The 19,360-nt window shown below is 41.5% G+C and overlaps 1 long non-coding RNA gene and 1 pseudogene across 2 annotated transcripts; both read left to right on the forward strand.

Annotated features, from left to right (window-relative positions):
• Positions 1 to 597: 597 nt before the first annotated feature.
• On the forward strand, positions 598 to 6,059 carry LOC110533277 (uncharacterized). Its single transcript, XR_002474935.3, has 2 exons — positions 598 to 844; positions 5,402 to 6,059. It is a non-coding gene; the product is annotated as an uncharacterized LOC110533277 (long non-coding RNA).
• A 3,981-nt stretch (positions 6,060 to 10,040) lies between these two features.
• Positions 10,041 to 15,074, forward strand: LOC110533272 (uncharacterized; annotated as a pseudogene). The gene is made up of 2 exons (XR_016484085.1): positions 10,041 to 10,134; positions 11,200 to 15,074. The product of XR_016484085.1 is annotated as an uncharacterized LOC110533272 (transcript).
• The last annotated feature ends 4,286 nt before the right edge of the window (positions 15,075 to 19,360 follow it).

Raw genomic sequence — 19,360 nt, forward strand, 5'->3', positions numbered from 1 at the left:
ACTGTATATTGCCTATGCCGCTTTGTACCATCACTCATTCATATATCTTTATGTACATATTCTTTATCCCCTTACACTTGTGTCTATAAGGTAGTAGTTTTGGAATTGTTAGCTAGATTACTTGTTGGTTATTACTGCATTGTCGGAGCTAGAAGCACAAGCATTTCGCTACACTCGCATTAACATCTGCTAACCATGTGTATGTGACAAATAAAATTTGATTTGATTTGACCGTGTAAAAACAACCCATTTCTCTACACCCCCAATAGCATATGCTAAACACGTGTATGTGACAAATAGATTTGATGTGTCCACTTAATTTGAGGGGAGATGCATCCTTTGAATTCGGACTGCAGCCAGATGCATACATTCAGTCATGTGATTTCCAAGAAGAGTGTCAGGGTGGGTTGGTCACATGTATTACAAGAAAGAGAGATTTGGTCAAAGACAGTACAGTATGAAGATAAGCTAAAAAATTATTCTCCAATTCAAATCCCCGATTACACTTGTTGACGATGTCATGGCGACGTTGGCAAGCAAAACTCATGCGTAGAAGCAAGTCATCGGGTCTAATGGTCATCTTGCGCCGAACTGCGCATGTGCAGGCAGTCTGTTTAGTCTGTTTAGTCTGTTTCACAACCATTCCTGGAAATCTTGCGATGCCGCGCCTCTGGGTTTAGAAACTCTGTGATTTGGTCTATAAAACAGGTTGTCAGACGCCAGTCTACATCTGGGTAGAGAAACATCTCATACATTCTGAAGTATGTGCTGTATTTGGCTTCTATTTTGAACATCTAATGGTGATTTTTGTTTGACATCCATCGGCAAACTTCGATGATTTAAGGTAGGCTACTATCCCTTATTTCAACGATAGACCGAAATTGTTGCTTAGCAAAACCTTTACTGTCCAATCATTAAAGCTACAATCCGCATTTGGTGAAACTGGCACGTCCGTTTGGGATATTTCAACAAAGAAGACGTTACTTCAAAGGAAGAACACCTTTCTTCCATCTGACACAATTGCATAAAATATTCCCACTGCTGGTCGCTCCTCTCTTCCGTTTCATCACTGAAACAATATCAGAGGCGCTGGCGCTGTTTCACCAAATGTAGATTCTAACTTTAATTGATCTTTGAGAAATAACATTGTCAGTTCTCCAGTTATTGTGGTCCACAGCTGAGGGATGGGGCTTGGGAAATGTAACCCCTCTCAAATTCTAAAGTGCTCTAGATGCCAGGACTGACAGTCCATGATATCTGCATTATAGTTTTAACCATCTTTTGAATCAATACATTGCTTTATTACATTTACAATTTTTTTAACCTTTACAAACAATGGAGTAAAAATACGTGTCTTATTCCCATTAGAACCCAAAATAAACAATCGTACTAAAGCTCATGACGTATTCATAAGTTATATTCTTCACATTGCTGCTCCTACTGTGTCATTAATTTAAATGTGTATATATGAACCAAACCCCGACTCTATAGCTGTAATAATGTGGATGCTTTATTGAACAAAAGAGAACCATCGGGCTCTCCCAGAGGCTTGGCTGGTGCGTAAATCTCGCTGGTGTAATGGGTTCGCACTCAAGTTGTCGCATAAATCTTTCTTCATTATTCGGTGTTTTTAATCATTTTCACTGCATCGGGGATAGCATAGCGCACACAGATGCATCATAACACATGAGATGGCCCACCACAAAGGACATCAGGCAAAGCCGTTCATAAATATGTGGGGCCAACTCATAAACTATATGAAACATCTGATATGGACAGTGTTCTTGTTTAACAGTCTAAATGTGGCTTATGGGAAGGAGGTGAAGTCTAATTCTTCGTTTAAACCGTGTGGAGATACAACATTTCATTTCTATAGCCACATGGCTTCTCTTTTTGAGTAATTTGTTTTCAGTCACCTCTAGATCTATCTATCTAATTAATTGCTTTGCGTCGGAATCGAAAAAGTTCATCGACCCCGACGCAACGCAATTAATAGATAGATTTTGTTTTATAAACTGTCTCACATCTGGCGAGGTGGTATCTCGACGTCTAATCGTGGATCGATGTTCTCCAAGATGTTCAAGGCGCGGGACACCTACTCATTCCAGGCTTTTTTTTATTTATTTTTTACTATTTTCTATAGTGTAGAATAATAGTGACGACATCAACACTATGAAATAACACATATGGAATCATGTAGTAACCAAAAGTGTTAAACAAATCAAAATATATTTGATTCTTCAAAGTAGTTACAGTTTGTTCTGTTTTTGTTGAGGTGTATTAACTGGCTTCTGACAATCCTCTGTAGCATTGCAATAAATAGATTTGTCCGATCTCTTCTGACACAGAAAAATCCACACATTTTTATTCAGGATTCATCACTTGCGCTATGCACCTTTTTTAATGACTAAAATAAACAATCCAATATACTGTGCTTGGCAGTAGCAGGAACTGCAAGAAGCCCCTGGTGTGACTCAGTGTCTGCTGTGATTGGCTGAGATTTCACAACCCAGTGGACCGCTCCCGTCCCTTGACCCCACCCCTACAGCACTGGTTAGATGTCAATCCCATCACTCAGTAAAACACCTCAACATAAAGCAGCAAATATGGATATTCAGAATTTCTTCTGAAAGAGAGTCAAAAAGCGATCAGGTTGAGTAGTGAATGAGATGGAGAGGGTAGAACAGCCAGAAAGTCAGTGCAGCAGCAGAGTTAGCTGCAGGGTTGTTGGTAGCTAACTAGTCTCCATCAGCATTTGGGTAGGCTAATGCTAATAAGTGAGTGTATAGTATCCTAAAGGTATTGTAATCGGACAGCAAAACATTTCTCAAATCACAGTTATATACCTCCTACTTAAGACACTCCCTCTCTCCAATCCTTAGTGTATGGTTTAACAGCAAAAACCTTATTACTCCCTTCAAGTGACCTGTCTTCACCTCCTGACCTCAACCCCTCCTTCATCTAACCCACAGATGTCCATCTGTCTCTTCTGTACCAACACGGTGCTTTGCTCCCGTCCCCCAACACATTCCAACACATTCCACAGCGATCTGTCCTTCTACAGAGACAAACAACTCTTTCATTTCCTATCTTTCATTTCCTATCTCAATGATCAAAGTTTAGCCGATTCCAACAGGATGTTTGGAAAGGTGCTTATTTCCGGCGAGTGTATTTGATTTGTTTTGTTTCTGTAGATTGTCGCATAAAGCTTACTCATTATTCAATGTTTTTAATTATTTTCACTGCATCAGGGATAGCGTACACAGATATTTAGGTTTTACAGCCTTCTTCAGTGTGTAGGTACAATTTTATTTGAATTCAAAACAGATTTATGGCACCTCTCTCCAGCCTTGAATCTGCCAGGCTGAGACATTTTGAGATCTGCCCTGGTGCCACAGGGTCATAAATTACTCTGCGAATGAGCAAAGGGTCAAGAACTGTCTGGGAGAACTCTGGGATGTGTCACGACTTCCGCCGAAGGTGGTTCCTCTCCTTGTTCAGGCGGTGCTCGGCGGTCGCCGGTCTACTAGCCATCGCCGATCCATTTTTCATTTTCCGTTTGTTTTGTCTTTGGTTTCATTCACACCTGGTTTTCATTTTCTTTAATTTCTGTGTGTATATTTACCTCTGTTCCCCGCTTAGGTTTGTGCGGGATTGTTTTCATGTTGCTCATTGAGGTTTTCCTCAGTTCATTCACGTGTGTACAGAGCTGTTGTATAATTAAGGAGCGTTGTTTTTTCTCCTTCCGTGACTATTTGTTCCGATGTCTTGGGCATTTTGTGGTATTGTACCTGACCCATTGGCCTATTAAAGACGTTCCTTTGAACATCTCTGCTCTCCTGCGCGTGACTACCTTCACTAACCTCAAGTACAGTTTCACAACAGGATGACTCTAGAAGCTCGCCCATGGCAACGCAATAAAACACCTTAATAAAGGCCACTTTGGAGAATGCTGTGGTAGCATGTGCATGCAAAAGACTGCTTACAACAATTAAACCTCTTCTGCAAAAGTACTTTTGCAACCAATGTAATAATAACACTTACGGCAGTACGGAATAATACTACATACGAAAAACAATATGCAAAGAAGCATTGGTAACTCTAACGTTAAAGAATAGTAGCAGCAATACAGTAGAACACAGAGGAAGAATATGATAGACAATGTTAGCAATTTATGTTATTCTTCAATAACACAGGCCCCAAAGCAAATCAGGGGGAGAAAATAGATTTATTTGAGAAGGACAAATCATAGATGCTATGCTGAAATGTAGGTGTTCAATCTTTCCTGTCTTCAGTTTTTCTCCTCAGAACAAAGGAACAGGATGCCATTCATAACCCCCCACCCTAGCCTGGAGTTGACCAATCAGAAGTCCTTGCAGTACAACTGGGCCAATGGCCAAATAACAAGTATCCTGCTCCCGACTCAATGTACAGACCAATGAAAATGTGGCACACGTAGCTCTGAGTCCAGAACTGACATTCCACAGATTCTAAACAGCTGTTGAACTGAAAACCAACTCCTATTGATCATTACTTATTGTCCTCTCATCCTCTGCGTTGTGTATTCAGCTTAAAAAAATATTCTTATAACAATCAAACTCTCTCCTTGAGCGTTTCTTCTGGAGAGGATACCCTCTCTTCTGGAGAGGATACCCTCTCTTCTGGAGAGGATACCTGGCTTGATGAAGCTCCACAACACATTAAAACCTTGAACAGAAGACCGTTACTTAACTCCACACGGTTTAAACAAATAATTAGATTTCACCTTACTATACGCCACATTTTAGACTGTTATACAAGAACACTGTCCATATCCAACTTTGCATACAGTTTATGAGTTGGCCCCACATATTTCTGAATGGCTTTGCCTGATGTCCTTGGTGGTGGGCCATCTCATGAATTGATATGATGTATTTAGGTGATCGGACAACTGGGTCGGTTGATTTGTGAGTTGCCCTTCGTGCCCTATAATTCTGCATTTCTTTGTGACTAACTTGTATACAGGTAGACCAGAAAAGCCACATCCCTAATTGGCAGATGAGCGGCAACCCTGATTAGAAGCACCTGCTGCTCAATGCTGTTTTGAATTAAAATAAAATTGTACCTAAACACTGAAGGCTGTAAAGAAACACAGAGGATGGTGGCAGTTATATTGTCTTAAGGTATTAAAGAAACATAAAGTTAGCGTTGTTTGACCATCCTGCTAAGTCATGCTGGTGGATCACAAATACTTAATATCTTCTACTGAGTCTAAGAACCCACGTGTATCAAAACAAAATGTAGTAGAAGCTGGAACACTTTCTTCAGGAAACAGTACCAAATATACAGTACAAAAATACTGTTTCGAGAGCAAAAGCATTCACTGTCTGTTTTTGGGTTATTTTCATATCTCATCTCTAAGAAAGTCGGAGAACTACAAGATCGACAAGAGAATGGGTGGAGATTGGTCAAAAGATCGAGCGGATCAGGCAGAGAGAGACCGCGATCAAGCCAAAACTGATAAACAGAAAGCGGAGGAGGACAAACAGAAAGCGGAGGAGGACAAACAGAACATGGAGAAGGAAAAGAAAAAGACAGAAGAGGATTACAGGCAGCTCTTTGCTGAGAAAGTGAGAATGGAAACAGAACAAAAGATGGAAGAAAAACGAAGACAGGAGCGTGAGAAGGAAACTCTAAAAGTAATAGAACACAATAGACAGCGAGAGAAAAATGAAAAGACAAGAATTCAGCTGGAAAATGCAAAAGGAGATCAGAAAACTGTATAAAATCTATCCACATATTAAGAGACAAAGGCATAAACTGTTTAAATTATCCACATAATGAATTATTGGACAAGGCACACAATCATTGTATACCTTTAATATCCACAATTGCGCTGCCTGTTTTATTTTCCCCAAATGATGTGCTTAAAGGGATAGTTCACACAAATGACACAGTGGTTTAATAACCCTGTTAGCCGTTTTTGTTTACCTGGCTGCTGCCACCAAATGCTTTTCAAACCAATGCCTGTTAATATCTGAGAATCCTCTGTAGCTTTGCAATAAATTGATTCTATTGATGCCTTGTTGTCCGATGTCTTCTCTGACACTTCACACCTGACACAGAAAAATGCAAACAGTTTATTCAGGATTTATTACATTCAGTATTTACATTAAACTCCCTTATAGGCCGGCTTTCAATGCAAGGCATGTTTTCTATAAACATGTATCCATACCCAGTATGTTAGCCAGTGGCGTCATTAGGTGTGGGCTTCCGGGGCTTCAGCCCTGGATATTAGTCCCCGACCCTTTTGATTGTATTTTTTACATTCCAGTCTGGTATGAGTTTCCATAACCACACATCAGTTGCGCTATGCACATTTTAATGACTAAAATAAACTATCCAATATACTTTGCTAGGCAGCAGCAGGCACTGCAAGAAGCTCCTGATGTGACTCAGTGTCTGCTGTGATTGGTCGAGATATAACAACACAGTGGACCGCTCCCATCCCTTGACCCCACCCCTACAGCACTGGTTAGGTGTCAATCCCATCACTCAGTAAAACACCTCAACATAACACAGCAAATATGGATATTCAGAATTAGAGAGTCAAAAAGCGATCAGGTTGAGTAGTGAATGAGGTGGAGAGGCTAGAACAGCCAGAAAGTCAGTGCAGCAGCAGAGTTAGCTGCAGGGTTGGTGGTAGCTAACTAGTCTCCATCAGCATAAGGGTAGGCTAATGCTAATAAGCTAGTGTTTAGTATCCTAAAGGTATTGGGTGTGAGTCTGAGTTATTTAACAGTATATTTAGTGAATGGGAAAGAAAGCTAAGGATGTTGATAGAAGTCATGATATTAGGAAAAGTAGTTATTTCCAGCAAGTGTATTTGATGGGTTTCGTTTCTGTAGCTAGCTTCTGTAGCTAGCTGAGACCGAAGAGATGATTAACTGGTTCTGACTGAAGCACATATCTTCTGACAGGGACACAGTGCCCCCCTGTGGACGGAAGCTGAACTTTACAACAACTTTACAACAATCCTTTTCAAAATGAGCATTGTTGAGATGGTAGAACTGATTAAATGAATCATAGGTCTTATAACCTATATCATTATACAGGCAAACATGCTTGGCTCATGTTTGTTATTTCCATATAGGCTATGTAACTATTTCTAAAGATCCGGCCATTATTAAATTGGTGAAATTATTTAGTTGTGCTTTCATTTTTTACTCTTTATTCTTTTAGCTACTTACTTTTTCTATTGTTGTTGCACTGCAGAGAGGTGAACCTGCAAGAAGGGGCAGGGCAGCCAGAAAGAGGGGGGGAAAGATGGCCAGCTTTGTGGTTATATTGTACAGTGAACAAAACATTAAATACATAGGCTTTTAAATGGTGTCCTCAAATGTTATGTAATGGTAGAACTGACGAGGTCTGTTAACTCATTCCATTCCAAAAGTCCATTTTTCTTTGGCTCAAGTCTCTTTATATTCATAAAGCCTAGGGGGCTATGTAGCTTCTTATCTATCGTGTTTGGAGTTGTGTTGTGCTGTTATGTGAACATTTACATTTCTCTTTACAGTTGAGTTGCCCTGGTTGTGTCAATATACTAGGATACTAGGATAGGGCTGTAACTGTACAGGTATACCTACCAAAACGTTTGGCACGGGACCTTGGTTTGGCGAACCTGAATGAATATTTTTTTTTAAATAATAATAATACAAAAAAATTAAATCCTAGGCCTATAGGCTATGCTTACACTGTGTTGGATGCCATTGTCCCGTGAGTAAAGCTGAAAAAACATTGTACGTTATTCTGTTATCATTTTGGAATCGCAGTCACTTTACAACAGCGATGGACAGAGTTGTGGATAAAACATTAATAGTATGTTCTCCACTGCTCAACGAGAATCGCCGAAAGATGGAATTCAAATTATAGAATTAAAAGTGTATGGTGCAACAACCAAGAGCCAAAAGGTAGGCTGCTATTTCATGATCTGAACGGTGTTATTTGTAACTGTAGGACAGGAAGAAAGCACATGCAGTGTAGCTAGCTATCCACAGCTGGCAGCACACAGGTAATCATCAATTCAGAATGCAGCTTCATGCGGCCAAGATCGTAATGTCTGTGGTAAATTTGGGTTGACTTTGGATATCCCTATGGGGCTAGTTAGGGTCCATAGGTAAATTATACAGTACATGGTAAAATATCTTAATTACAATAGCTCCAAATGTCAATGACTTAACCTCAAACCAACTCTAAATTGTATAAAAGCTTTTGCAAATATTGAAAGCATTAATGAGAACTAAAAGGTTTGCAACATGAAAATATTGTCTCCTTTATATTGTGTAATTTATTGACGATCCCTAACTAGCCATGGAGATGGGCTATCCAAAGTCAGGTTGGACACCAGCCAGCTGAAGCTAATTGGTGAACTAATTTGGCTAACTTTTCCCACCTGGGACCACACACACACACACATGGAACCACACTCGGAAACTAACTCATGGATGAGTTCAGTCATGGCTGCTAGCAGTTCTTAATGAACCAAACCTGAAATGAGGCCAAATCAGGGAGGGCAGTCACCCTTTAAATCTCTCTTCCTTGCTACCTTTCAGAGCCAAGGAGGAGGACAGATGAGAACAGCAGGCCAGTGGAGCACTTTGAACGGCAGCAGCTAGGGGCACATGGTAGGGAAGAGGAGGATTTAGGTGACCTAGACACAGGACCAAAACAAGTTAAGCTACCTCAGTACCCCCTTGGCCATTCTGGATTGCAAAACTAAAGAGACCCAGCAGACAAGACACCGAGATAGATGGCAACAGAGGAGTAGATGAGGCACAAAACACAGAGACAGCAACACAACAATAGGATATGATGCAGAGACACCAGAAGAGGAAAGACAAAGAGACTGTAACAAACAAGAACCTGAGACAGCAACACAACAATAGGATATGATGCAGAGACACCAGAAGAGGAAAGACAAAGAGACTGTAACAAACAAGAACCTGAGACAGCAACAGACGAGGCAACAGACGAGGCAACAGAGAAAGTGACAGAGTAGATGGAGAGTGAACAGAGGTGGGTTCAATCACTTCAAACTGCTCTATAGATTCTAATTAGTGAAAGAGTTAAACATGGTTTACAAAGGATTTGCAGGTTAAAAAAAGCTTGAAATTACTATTAAAACAATTATTTACTTTTTACAATCAGGACAGGATTAGAGAGGAGGGTAGACAAGAGAGACAGCAACAGACGACACAGAAAGTGATGGAGGTAGCATGTGTGCTCAGCCCTCTGCCTATTACCTAAAGCTGCTGTATGTATTCTAACTGTTACACTGCTTGGATACTGTGGGATTCTTTAATCAGTTTAGCTCATTGGGCAAGTTGGTCTGTTTCAAGTTGTTCAGGGGTTTTTGGCAATACACTGTAGATCAAAAATGTAATCATATCAAATTGTATTTATCATATGCGCTGAATTACAACCTTACCGTGAAATGCTTACTTATGAGCCCTTAACCAACAATGCAGAGTTTCAAAAAAGTAAGACATTTGCTAAATATTTTGTTTTTCCAGACTAGAGACCCACAGTAGCTACTATAATTGAGTACTGGCCATGTCTGCTGTGGCAGGTGGGAAGGTGCAAGTTAACTAAAATATCTATTTTTTTCAGTTTGGTGCATTACTTAAGTTAACTCTTAAGGTGGATTGTTTTAATTAAGACTGCATTATGTCCACCAGAAACCCATCAACATGTACAGTGTCTTTATGTTTTGTTTCTGCAGTTCAAGGGTTTTTTCCAAAGAAATAAGTGCACCAAAGTTCATGGGCTCCAGAGTCCTCTTCCTATTCAGAAAGAGCAACAAGACCGGTGGACAAAGATGTGAGTGACTCAAATGTTTACATAACATACTGTATCAGTGATTTTTACACACACTGCATTGCCTGGGCAATGAGAAAAAAAAAAAAAAAAATTATGTTGAGGGACAAATGATCTGTTGAAAGGTTCTAATACCGGGGAACTGAAGTAACCCCAGTTCTGATATGTTTTCAGAACACTGAGTCATGTCTGACTCGGAGACCATCGAGTTAGCCGTTCTGGGCTGACCCTTCCAGCTGGGGATGCTGTATGACTGTCGTAGAGATGTCCTCATTCCAGGTACAGGAAACTATTCCTCTTTGGTTTGGAGGTAATCAATATGCATCATCTTAAATTCATTGACAGTGTTTCCACCATTGAGTTGGATAGAGGGCACACTGTTCCAGCACAGGGAACACCATTGAGGGCTTTCACCATTTTAAAGTAGTTTCTATGGAATAAGGAAGTTGAAGAAGACATTGGGGCCATAATTGTGAACATAACCAACCATTTCAATTGAAACAGTTTCTCCAGCTCAAAATGCATCTCAGCTAATTAAATTAGTTGATTTACTTGCACGTGACAGAATGCTAAATTGTAGTTGGTCCCATCAGATAACATGGCATAAGTTAGCGCTATGCTAACCTCACCAGGTGGCAGGGATTTATATTCTGTCTGATCCATCTTGAGGACCCAGACTGAATTATGTAATCCTTCCTTAACCCAAAGGAAGTATCTCCCAGTTGACTACTTCAAATGGTGAAAGTCCTGAATGGAGCTGCCCATGCTAAAACAGGCTTTTGGGCACTAAAGTCCTCTATGATACTGTCACAGAAGCGGTCATTGCAGAGAGAGATTATCTTTCTGGTACATCTCTATGGTTACCACAGAGTAAGAAAAGCTAGAGGACGCACTTGGGACAAAATACTGATTGTTTGCAGGTTGTTTTTGAAGTGATCATATAGTAGTAATGCTGTCAATGGCGAAGATGGCACTTTTTTTAAATGATTGTATGTGGCACCATTTGTCCCTGTAGGGGAACATTCTAGATAGAACTCTTTCTGATTCCAAATAGCACCTTTTATTTGGAGCAAAGGTTCTATTGGACCTGAAAGAAGCTCCAGATAGAACCCATTTCCAGACTGGTTCAAATGGTGCTACAGAGCATTGTTTACTTCTGAGGGTAGGAGGTGTAGGTTTTCTAAATATGGGTTGACACCTAGAATATTTACTTTGAGTTCAATATTTACCTTCAATTAGTTATTTGAATGAAACCATGTTACCATGGAGAAATATTTACACATGTACACATTGGAGTCAAAATTTCACAATAAACGTTCTTTGGTCATTCTCTTTCAACTGCAGGTATCACTCTCTGGGATTCTGAGATGCTTCAGAAACACATCAATGTCTGTCCACAACCGAACACCGACTTCAAAATCATTGCTTCAGACTCAAGTGAAGACAAGTCAGAAGCTTTGAATGTGTCTGCATCTCTTGAGGCTAGTTTTCTTGGTGGCTTAGTCAGTGTGAAGGGTTCTGCTGAATTCCTACATGACAAAAAGACCTCAAAGCGTCAGTCTAGGGTTTCTCTGCAGTACCGTACCACCACTCGCTTCGAGCAGTTGACCATGGACCACCTGGGGGCAGGAAATGTGAAACACTGTAATGTCTTCCAAGAGGGCTCTTCAACCCATGTGGTGACTGCCCTGCACTACGGAGCCCAGGCCTTCTTCGTTTTTGACCAAGAGGTTTCCTCAGGAGAAAACCACCAGGACATCCAGGGAAACCTGCAGGCTACAATAAAAAAGATCCCTCTCATATCAATAGAAGGGCAGGGAAATTTGGAGATGAGTGACGAAGAGAAGAGAGAGGCCAATAAATTCAACTGCACCTTCCATGGTGATTTTGCACTAGAAAACAACCCTGTCACATTTGAAGATGCCATCAAGGTGTATGCTGGCCTGCCACGTCTGCTAGGGGAGAACGGAGAACATGCTGTGCCCATGACTGTCTGGCTCTATCCTCTCAAGAACCTGGACTCTGCAGCTGCCCAGCTAGTCAGGCAGATCAGTGTTAGCCAGGTGCGTCGCGCACAGCGACTCTTAGACGGACTGGACAATACTGATGTACAATGCCAGGACATGATGAAGGAAGACATGGCTATCAAGTTCCCTGAACTCAAAGCCAAGCTCAACAAGTTCAGGGACTTGTGCTCAGAGTACAAGCTGGTGTTCCAGAAAGGTCTCTGCAAGGTTCTTCCCAACATAAGAGGAGGAGGAATGGAGGAGGAAGAAATGATCAAAATGCTCAACAGCAAAGAACGTTCTCCATTCCAGAATGACCTCTTGATCACGTACCTGGACGACAGAGAGAGAGAGAGATGAATGTTGTCAGCTCTTACCTTGACATAATGAAAGAGGTACAAGTTGTGTACTCAAGCAGTGAATTGGATGGATTAGTGCTTGATAAAGCTAATGATTATGTAGTGTGTTTTGCATTATCCTTTTTGAAGGAGAAAGAAGAGTATCTGGTAGTCCTGGAGAACTACTTGCTGGAAGAATCTAAGAGTGATTTTTCACAGACACCTTACAACCCCAACGCAGCCGGGAAGACTGCGGCAGAAAAGTGGTTTCGCTCGGGGGAGGTAACGACCCTAACCAGACAAACCATAAATCTGTTCCTAGACTTTAAAGAGTCTGACAAAGACAGAGAAAATCTTGTATTCTGCATTGCATCAATTCCAAACAAATTCCTCACCGCATCCTCCATCCATGTCTATGAAAGAGGGACACTTTTGACTCCACAGTTTGAGCTGCCATCAAAGCCAGGTGTTCCCACCATCAAGAGTCTGGAGCATGACTGTGTCCACTTGCAAGTCAACCCTCCCAACCTTGGTGTTACCTCTGTGGAGTCGTACCAGGTTTTGTACCAGGCTGAGCAGGCTGACTCTGAGTGGACCGAGGTCAAATCTGATGCTACAACTAACCAGGTCACCGTCAGTCGTTTGGACCCATACAAAAAGTACTGCTTTAGCTGCAAGGCGGTGTGTAGACCTGGTGTGAGCCTCTCCAGTGACTGGACAGAATACGTCAGGACCCGCCCATGTAGCCCCCCTGGACCACCCGCAGAGAAGAGGATAGAATCGGGAAGTATCAGAGTGAACTGGGACATTCCTACCAAGGCGGGAGATGATGTTGAAGTCATTGGTTATGTGGTAGAATACAGAAAGAGTGTAAAGGCTATAGATAATCAGATGTGGCACACCATCAAAACCACCACTAGAGAGAGTACACTGGAAGGACTAGAGGCTGACACTGCATACAGCATCAGAGTCTCTGCTAACTGTGGCAAAGCAGGGAACAGTCTACCCAGTCCTGAGACTGTGCTGACTACCCTTAGGGTCTCTGATGCCCAACCGAAGACAAGCAAATCAACAGGTGCAAAAAGTCAGGAATTCCTCACAAAATCACAGAAGGTGGAAAAGGGCAAACCCTCAATCCACTGGCTGAATCTGGAACAGAAGTTGGGTGTAAGTGACAGTTTTGACCAGTACACATTTGGGAGGAAAGTTGAGCAAGGGAATAACAAGGTGATATTGCTTCTGGGGGCCACAGGTGTAGGAAAAACAACTCTGGTCAATGCCATGGTAAACTACATCCTCGGGGTAAAGTGGGAAGATTGTTACCGCTTTAAGCTCATCCATGAGGTGACCAACAGGTCACAGGCTGAGAGCCAGACTGTGGTTGTGACATCATACGAGCTCTACAACCAGCCAGGCTTTCAGATTCCTTATTCTCTGACCTTATTCTCTGACTGTCATTGACACACCAGGGTTCGGAGACACCAGAGGAATGGCTCATGATAAATTGCTCATCCAGATGTTGAAGGATTTCTTGTGTAACCCTTTAGGGATTGATCACATTGATGCTGTCTGCTTTGTAGTGCAGGCACCACTTATTCGTCTCAGTCCTTCACAGAGATACATCTTTGATTCCATCCTGTCCATCTTTGGAAAGGATGTTGCTGAAAACATCCTGATGCTTGTGACATTTGTTGATGGGAAGCACATACCGGTGCTAGAGGCCATCAACGCTATAAATCTGCCCTGTAAGAAAGACAAGAAGGGGCTACCAACCCATTTCAAGTTCAACAGTTCATTTCTGTTCTTAAAGGAGGCGGAGAGCAGCTTTGAAGAGGATGATTCTGATGATGATCATACGGCCCAGTGTCCAGAGCAATGGAGGTCAACATTTTTCCAAGCACTGGAAAGCATTGAGAGTAAAGATCTGACCCTGACAAAAAAAGTGCTGGAAGAACGTGAGCTTCTGGAGAAGACCATGACACGCCTGACCCCTCAGATCACAGCAGGTCTGTCAAAGCTAAGTGAGATCAAAAGCTTCAAACAGCGTCTGGAGAACGAGGACGAGAACATGAAACAGAACAAACATTTTGAGGCTGAGGTAAATGTGCTGCAGGTGAAGAGAAGCAAATTATCCCAAGACTTTGCAACAAACTGCCAGATATGCAATTTCACATGTCACACCTGCTGTTTCCTTCCAATGGAGGATGACATCAACAGTTGTGCCGTGATGGATGATGATGGCAACTGCACCATATGTCCAGAAAAATGCTCTTCTAATGACCACGACAGGGAACAAGTCTTGTTGACTTACGAAACAAAGACTGAGAAAAAGACTATTCAAGAACTGAAGGACAACTTCATGAAGGCGTGGGGCAAATCTATGGAAACCAAGGAGATGCTGGATAAGCTTGAGGATGAATTTCACATGATCCAGGACGCGCTGATGAATTTGATCACGCAGTCTTCTGACTGTCTCAAGAGACTTAATGATGTTGCCCTGAAACCAAGCTCTCTCTCCACTATGGAGTACATTGAGATACTCATTCGCACAGAGGAGGACGAACACAAGCCAGGCTTCGAGGATCGGATCGTTGGGTTGAAGAAAATAAAGGAAGAGTCTGAGATTCTGGACAAGATTGCAAAAGGAGACGATTTACTCCCAAATGAGAGATTATTCTTAAAGGATAAAGAGGATAGAGGGCAGGAGGTTCCAACATAAGCCGGGGATGTGATAACATTATCTGGAAACAAAATTTTGTCTCCATTTTGAACATTAAGCTTCCCAACGTAGTCGGAACGTTTGCGTTTGTTGGCTACATCCAACTGAGATGTGGGGTTCATTGGATTTGTATTAAAACTCTTAGCCTCGTGTAAAGCCTTATGTTCATTTGTCCACCCCAAGGTAACTGAACAAAAATTAGGTCCTAGATTAAATCAGAACTCTATAGAAAATCATTGTCTTTGTTCAGGCAATGTCAGAGATGTAACTGCATCAAATCCCTTAGTGGCTGTTCTTGTGGTCATTGTCACAAAGCCACACCCATCCTACCGGTGCTAGAAGTTCAGAACTAGCAAGTGTAGACTATATAGAAATAATGACACATTGAACATCATTAAATGCTATATAGACACTCAAACAAGAAGAAAATAACTTAAAATAAGGAGTAAGAATTGATATGATCCTAATGGAGGTGTACTGTGTATCACAACACACATTCCTATGTTCAACCTTGTCAACCGGTTTCATGAGATTTCTACTAATGAGATCAGTGTAACGCTGGGAAACGCTTGCTGATTTGACAGCTACAACAGCAGTAACACCTCTGACATTGCCTAAGGGTCATTCTATAAGCTAGAGTACCAGTGAGGATTTCCTGCGGTGGACAACTGACAGCTACAACACCTCTGACATCGCCTAAGGGTCATTCTATAAGCTAGAGTACCAGTGAGGATTTCCTGCGGTGGACAATTTACAGATACAGCTGTTGATAATTAATTGATATAAGGAACATTCAATAAAATTCACAAGTTAATTTAACCAACTCTGTTTAACCCTTTCTCATTGTTGGTGTCTTGACAAATTTGTCCAAAATCATGTGACATAAAACACTACATTCATGGCCGTGTTTGTTGTTCTATCATATATTAAGCATTTGTCAATGCTAGTGGTTAGAGCGTTGGACTAGTAACCGGGAGGTTGCAAAAATACAAAAATAATCAGTTAAATGAGACATTGAACTTGATCCCGGTAAGAATCCTGGATGTTGCTCCGACAGTTCTTTGTATGGAGAGTTTGGAAATGCACCATAACTAGGCTTACTTAACATTTAGTGTTTCCTTATGTTACGGTGTGAATATAGTTTTCAAATTGCAGAGCGCCAAATTCAAAATACAGAAATACTCATAATAAACATTCATAAAATATATAAGTGTTATACATCGGTTTAAAGATGAACTTCTTGTTAATCCAGCCGCTGTGTCAGATTTCAAAAAGGCTTTACGGCGAAAGCATACCATGCTATTATCTGAGGACAGCGCCCAGCGTACAAAAGCATACAAACATTTTACAACCAAGTAAAGAAATTACAAAAGTCAGAAATAGCGATAAAATTAATCACTTACCTTTGATGATCTTCATATGTTTGCAGTCACAAGAGTCCATGTTACACAATAAATGCTCTTTTTGTTCGATAAAGTCCCTCTTTATGTCCCAAAAACTCAGTTTTGTTGGCGCGTTTTGTTCAGTAATCCACTGGCTCTAAGGCGGTCACGACATGCAGACGAAAACATGCTAATGGTACCTGTAAAGTTCGTCGAAACATGTCAAACGATGTTCATAATTAATCCTCAGGTTGTCTATTGTCTAAATAATTGATCATATTTCATCCGGACAATAGCGTCTTCAATAGAAAAGGAAAACAACGAACGGCACGCAATCGGTCACGCGCTCAAAACAGATCTGGTTCATTTAGAGTCCACTAAAAAAATGTTCTCATTCTTCCTCGTTTTTCAGAATACAAGCCTGAAACAATGTCTAAAGACTGTTGACATCTAGTGGAAGCCATAGGAACTGCAATTTGGGTCCTATCCAAATACATACTGTATAGGCGTTCAATAGAAAAGTACCCACATCAAAAATATCCCACTTCCTGGATGGATTTTCCTCAGGTTTTCGCCTGCCATATCAGTTCTGTTATACCCACAGACATTATTTTAACAGTTTTGGAAACTTTGGAGTGTTTTCTATCCAATACTGGGCCTGAATAACAGGCAGTTTACTTTGGGCACGTTTGTCATCCAAACTTCTAATTACTGCCCCCTACCCAAGAGAGGTTATTAACATTTAGGGTTTCCTTATGTTATGGTGTGAGTATAATTTTCATGGGCACACAAATTTTCACACATCAAATGTATTTTCTGAATGACAATCAAGTGACAAACAGCCGTTGTGATACAGCACTCGATGCAACAGCCAAAGTGTGGGGAAAATATTGTTTGCGAGCAATGTCCACAATGTTTTGTTGTCTCCTTCGTTAATCCGATGAAGACCATTGTGCCGTGGTCCATATTAGATCAATCATCTGTCTGCTTGATTTACAGCAGGGTCACGTTAGAATGAAAAGAGAACGAGTCAAGGTAATGAGTTAAAGTTGTATTGGACACAGAGTCGATTGTGCGCAATTGTGTAGCAATTGGTTTTGGATTAGGGTAGCCTAGTGGTTAGAGCGTTGGACTAGTAACTGAAAGGTTGCGAGTTCGAATCCCAGAGCTGACAAGGTACAAATCTGTCGTTCTGCCCCTGAACAAGGTAGTTAACCCACTGTTCCTAGGCCGTCATTGAAAATAAGAACTTGTTCAGGCCAAAGAATTCAATATTGGTTTCCTACAGACCAGAGAATCTTGTTTCTCATGGTCTGAGAGTCTTTAGGTGCCCTTTGGCAATCTCCAAGTGGGAGATTGTATTTGTATTTTACTGAGGAGTGGCTTCCGTCTGCCCCTTTAACCATAAAGGCCTGATTGGTGGAGTGCTGCAGAGATGGGAGAATCTTCCAGACGGACAACCATCTCTACAGAGGAACTCCAGTGCGCTGTCAGAGTGACCATCTGGTTCTTGGTAACCTCTCTGACCAATGCCCTTCTCCCCTGATTGCTCAGTTTTGCTGGGCGGCAAGCTCTAAGAAGAGTCTTGGTGGTTCCAAACGTCTTCCATTTAAGAATGGAGGCCATTGTGTTCTAGTGGACCTTCAATGATGCAACCATTTTTTGGTTACCCTCCCCCAGATATGTGCCTCGACACAATCCTGTCTCTGAGCTTTACGGACAATTCCGTCAACCTCATGGCTTGGTGTTTGCTCTGACACGCACTGTCAACTGTAGGACCTTATATAGACAGGTGTGTGCGCCTTTCCAAATCATGTCCAATCAATTGAATTTTCCACAGGTGGACTCCAATCAAGTTGTAGAAACATCTCAAGAATTATCAATATCGAGTCTCATGGCAAAGGGTCTGAATACTTAAAACCTCTTAAGGATCGGGCCCTTCTTTTCAATTTTTGCCTAAAATGACATACCCAAATCTAACTGCCTGTAGCTCAGGACCTGAAGCAAGGATATGCATATTCTTGGTATAATTTGAAAGGAAACACTTTGAAGTTTGTGGAAATGTGATATTAATGTAGGAGAATAACACATTAGATCTGGTAAAAGGTAATGAAACAAACATGCGTTTGTCTTATTTTGTATCTTTGGAATGCAAGAGAAAGGCCATTATCTGATTTAGGACTATAGGCGCAATTTAGATTTTGGCCACTAGATGGCAGCAGTGTATGAGCAACGTTTTAAACTGATCCAATGAACCATTGTATTTATGTTCAAAATGTATCAGGTTTGCCCAAATGTGCCTTTGCAAAACCACTCAAGGTGGTCAATATATATATTTAAGTACATAACTGTGCACTCTCAAACAATAGCATGGTATGTGGTCACTGTAATAGCTACTGTAAATTGGACAGTGCAGTTAGATTAAGAGTTTAAGCTTTCTGTCCATATAAGACATGTCTATGTCCCGGGAAATTATCTTGTTCATTACGTCTTGCTAATCACATTAGTGCACGTTAGCTCAACCGTCCCATGGGTGGGACACCGATCCTGAAGAGGTAATCCAATTTCAGCAGTGCCGATGTAACGGATGTGAAACGCTAGCTTAGTTAGCGGTGGTGTACGAAACAAACAGTGTTTCAATCGGTGACATAATTTGCTCTGAGACCTTGAAGTAGTGGTTCCCTTTGCTCTGCAAGGGCTGTGGCTACTGTGGAGCATCCTATGGAGGGAAGCATCATAACCATAGGCTTAGTTGTGTTCGTGCATGGATACCATACCTGAATATTGAGCCAATCCCAGAGCTGTCAGCTCGTCCCCTTGTCTGCTGGGCTTGATGTTTTTCCTCAAAGAAGTCTTGAGCCTCCTTGACAGTGGAAAAGATTTTGGTATACTGGTAGGTCAAGATGAACTTTGGCAGGTTTAGCTGATGAACTTTGGCAGGTTTAGCTGATGAACTTTGGCAGGTTTAGCTGGAATCTCACATCATTGGTCACCCTGTTTCTACAGCTCAGCACTCGGCTCTGTTTAATGCTAATCCTCTTCCATGCGGCAGGGTAGCCT

Source organism: Oncorhynchus mykiss, chromosome 10 (assembly GCF_057628025.1).
Source record: "Oncorhynchus mykiss isolate SJ-2025 chromosome 10, ASM5762802v1, whole genome shotgun sequence".
NCBI classification, from domain to species: domain Eukaryota; kingdom Metazoa; phylum Chordata; class Actinopteri; order Salmoniformes; family Salmonidae; genus Oncorhynchus; species Oncorhynchus mykiss.